Source organism: Strongylocentrotus purpuratus, unplaced genomic scaffold (genome assembly GCF_000002235.5).
Source record: "Strongylocentrotus purpuratus isolate Spur 01 unplaced genomic scaffold, Spur_5.0 spur5_scaffold_2, whole genome shotgun sequence".
NCBI classification, from domain to species: domain Eukaryota; kingdom Metazoa; phylum Echinodermata; class Echinoidea; order Camarodonta; family Strongylocentrotidae; genus Strongylocentrotus; species Strongylocentrotus purpuratus.
The window spans coordinates 2,841,284-2,845,684 of NW_022145605.1; the positions used below are offsets into that span (position 1 = coordinate 2,841,284).

The following is a 4,401-nucleotide window of genomic DNA, read 5'->3' on the forward strand; positions in this document are numbered from 1 at the left end:
ATCTCTACGGAAAAATCAATGAGACTGTCGAGCAATTATCTTCTGATTCTTGTCCTAAAATCATATCTAATTAGTTACTGGTTTTAAAACGGTATCATTTGAATTTCCATTTCCCAGCATTATTTTGAACTGTCCCGAAATTGTTTTCCTTTCTTGAAATTAGACTACAGCCCCAGCCTATTCTTTTCTTATGCTTCTTCTTCTTCTTCTTCTTGATTTGTTTTTGTTTGGCAATCAGTCATAGTTGACTATTTTTGCCACACACTATTTTATGAATTATTTATAGACTATATATATACATATGTACAATTTCATGTCATAAATGACTATTTTTAGGATTCTTTCTCTTTCCATCCTCTTTCCTTCCTCTTTTTTTCTTTTTAGACTCAATAACTTTTTTTCAATAAATTAATAATTTTGGAAAGAGACGACGGCCTAGCAAGTTGTGAATGAAAAACGCCTATACACTAAAACTAAACGTACGTACTTGTGTTTACGCGCACGTGCGCGTTCAAATATCACCTCACGTATGCACATGTGTACTTCGCACTTACCCCCACCCTTTTCAAAATGCCATCTTACCAGTCTTTGAGGTATATTTCGCAGACTTTCGGTTTTAACCTAGGTCACTCCGGCATAGGTGAGCAGGCGCAGATCCAGGGGGGGGGGGGGGCCGAGCGTGCCTTGCCCCCCCCCCCCCCGCAAAAAAAAAAAAAAAAAAAAGAGAGAGAGAAGAAAGGAAAAGAAGGGAAAGGAAAGAGGAGAGAAAGGGAAAGAGAGAAGAGGAAGAAGAAAAGAAAAGGGGGAAGAAAAAGATCGGGGGGCCGAAAGGGCCTTGCCTCCCAGGCTGTTGCCCCCCTCCCCCATCACAAAAATAAGAGAGAAGGAAGGAAAGGGAAAGAAAAAAGAAAAAGGGGAGATACTGGCGAACTGATAGGGGGTAGGGGGCTTGTGGGAAATCAAATTTAAACGTGGTTTATTTCTAATTCCATAATGGTAGATTAAAAATAATGCTGAAATGACATAATTTTCAGAGATTTTTCCTCACTTTTTAGTAAATTATACGTTTTTATGTGACACATTCCTAAATTTACAGCCAGGCAAGAAATGTGATACTTGAGATTCCTACATGTCAGGGCCCGAGGAATGGCGGGGATCGAGAGCCTCGAGCCCCCCCCCCCTCAACTTTTTTTGAAAAGGTATATTAAAGAAAAAAAGAAAAGAAAAGAGAGCAAGAAAGAAAAAAGAGTTAACTGCCAGTGTCAAAAAATAATGAGGCATTAAAATATGCTCATCTGACCGTGATTAAATGCCAAGCTTCCGGGGGCTCTGCTGGCCCCTGGATTCCAACTAGGGCCCTAAGGCGGGCCCTTAGATGCTCATCTGACGGTAATTTAATGTCTAAAACTCCTGAGTCTCCGGGGGCTCCACCGCCTCGACCCCACCAGGGGCCCTAAGGCGGGCCCCTGAATGCTTATCTGACCGTTATTTATAGCCCCTGAGCTTCTGGGGTCGGACAAGTTATCAAAATATGTTTATCTGACCGCAGGCGCGTAGCCAGGGGGGGGGCTGTGGGGGCGGTCCCCGAAAATCGCCGTCAAAATAGAAAAGAGAGGAGAGAAAAGAAAGAGGGCGTAGGAATAAAAAGGAGCAGACAAAGAACATCTTTGAAATTCAGACAAGAATTAAGAGTAGAGAACGGTACAACGCATCGTCTTCTTTCTCTAATGATTTAATAAAACGTCAAAGCTTCCGCGCTTCGCGCAGGAGGGGAGGGGGGGGGGGACTGAATTCAGACGAGGATTATTATCGAGAACAGTATAACGGATCATCTTCTTTCTCTAATGATTTTAATAAAACCTAAAAGCTTCCGCGCTTCGCGCGGGAGTTGGAAGGGGGAAACTAAATTCAGACGAGGATTATTTTCGAGAACGGTACAACGAATCGTCTTCTTTCTCTTATGCTTTTAATGAAACTTAAAAGCTTCGCGCGGGAGGGGGGGGGGCCTGAATTCAGACGAGGATTTAGAGTCGAGAACTGTACGACGAATCGTTTTTTTCTCTAATGGTTTAATGAATCGCGAAAGCTTTCGCGCTTTGCGCGGGAGTGGGGGGGGGGGACTGAATTCAGACAAGGAATAAGAGTCGAGAACGGTACAGCGAATCATCTTCTTTCTCTCATAATCTTATGAAACGTCAAAAATTCCGCGCTTCGCGCGTTAGGTGAAAACTGAATTCAGACTAGGATTCAGAGTCGAGAAAGTTAATACGAATCGTCTTGTTTCTCTAATGATTTAATGAAATGTAAAAGTTTCCGCGCTTCGCGCGGGAGTTGGAAGGGGGAAACTAAATTCAGACGAGGATTATTTCGAGAACGGTACAACGAATCGTCTTCTTTCTCTAATGCTTTTAATGAAACTTAAAAGCTTCGAGCGGGAGGGGGGGGGGGCCTGAATTCAGACGAGGATTTAGAGTCGAGAACTGTACGACGAATCGTTTTTTTTCTCTAATGGTTTAATGAATCGCGAAGGCTTCCGCGCTTTGCGCGGGAGTTGGGGGAGGGGGGGGGGGGGACTGAATTCAGACAAGGAATAAGAGTCGAGAACGGTACAGCGAATCATCTTCTTTCTCTCATAATCTTATGAACCGTCAAAAATGTCGCGCTTCGCGCGTTAGGGGAAAAACTAAATTCAGACTAGGATTCAGAGTCGAGAAAGTTAATACGAATCGTCTTGTTTCTCTAATGATTTAATGAAATGTAAAAGTTTCCGCGCTTCGCGCGGGAGTTGGAAGGGGGAAACTAAATTCAGACGAGGATTATTTTCGAGAACGGTACAACGAATCGTCTTCTTTCTCTAATGCTTTTAATGAAACTTAAAAGCTTCGCGCGGGAGGGGGGGGGGGGCCTGAATTCAGACGAGGATTTAGAGTCGAGAACTGTACGACGAATCGTTTTTTTTCTCTAATGGTTTAATGAATCGCGAAAGCTTCCGCGCTTTGCGCCGGAGTGGGGGGAGGGGGGAACCTGAATTCAGACGAGGATTTAGAGTCGAGAACTGTACGACGAATCGTCTTTTTCTCTAATGGTTTAATGAATCGTATAAGCTCCCGCGCTTTGCGCGGGCGGGGAAAAACTGAATTTAGACGAGGATTATTTTCGAAAACGGTATAACGAAACGTCTTCTTTCTCTAATAATTCAATGAAACGTCAAGAGGGAGGGGGAACTCGCCCCTCCCTGTACCCACCCCCCCTCCCCGCATTACGTCACTGCTGGTCACCATTACGTACCAATATTTGGCTCGCATAATTTCACATTTGGGCCCCCCCCCCTAAGAAATCCTGGATCCGCGCCTGTAGGTGAGGGGGTGCCAGCTAGCATGTGATGTTGGAGGTGATCACCGAATTGTTAGAAAAAGTAAATGGTCAAATTAGTTACAAGTATTGTGGGCTTTATTGGTGCAAGAAAAAGGAAAGAGAAGATAAGAAGAAAAAACAAAAAACAAAAACAAAACAAAACATAAACAATTTAATGGTTTTGATACAGCCGCTTTGTTCTTAAAACGAAGCGAACTATTGCTTTTTGTTTAACTATTTCTGAAAGTTTAAGTAGTGTCATGATTTCCTGTGGATGTGATAAATCGGTTTCTATGAGTAACATAGCTCTTTCTATTATGTACTTAAAAAAAAAAAAATGCATGGGGATATTGAAAGGCCTTGTCCTCCCAGACAAGGATAAATAGCTTATTCAGCAGGCTACCTTTAGGGACAATACTTTAAAATAATTCTGTCATTGTTGCAATGTCAGGAATGCTATTATTACCTCTTTGGTAATCCACGTATTTGCCAAAAGTATTCGCTCAATGAAGGGAGGGTCGGATTTTTTTTCTTCAATTCATTTATTGATGCCATGTCTGAAAGAGCTGAGTATAGTTTGTTACGTAACTATTCAAAAATTACAGGTGCAAGCTATTGAAAAGCCAAGCTCCTTTATTCATTGGTGCCCTTTTATAGAATTCGTAGCGTATACTAAATTGAATACTGTTTTTTTTCAGGTGGCTGTCCAGACAAAACCCTCTAGGGTTTTTATACAGCAACCTAATTCCTATTTGTTTGTTTTTACTGTCAATATTGTACTATGTTAATCATATTTATGTAAAAGTAATATTTTGATGTCATCGTTTTTGTTTTTTTTTACTATGGAATTAAATAAATACTGAACTGAACTGAACTGAATAGACCCGTGTTCTATTCATTATGTCAGGGCAGTAACCTATTGTCATATCACTTTAAGTTAAAGTCAGTAGTTTGCAGAATAAATGAAAATAACATAAAACCTCCCTAATATATCAGTAATATCAGTAACTGAAAGAAAAAAATTAGGGGCAATCTTGACAACATCGG

The 4,401-nt window shown here is 41.5% G+C and overlaps 1 long non-coding RNA gene across 1 annotated transcript; it reads left to right on the plus strand.

Annotated features, from left to right (window-relative positions):
* Positions 1-406: 406 nt before the first annotated feature.
* On the plus strand, positions 407-3,472 carry LOC105439540. Its single transcript, XR_971323.2, has 2 exons — positions 407-640; positions 3,358-3,472. It is a non-coding gene; the product is annotated as an uncharacterized LOC105439540 (long non-coding RNA).
* Positions 3,473-4,401: the final 929 nt, after the last annotated feature.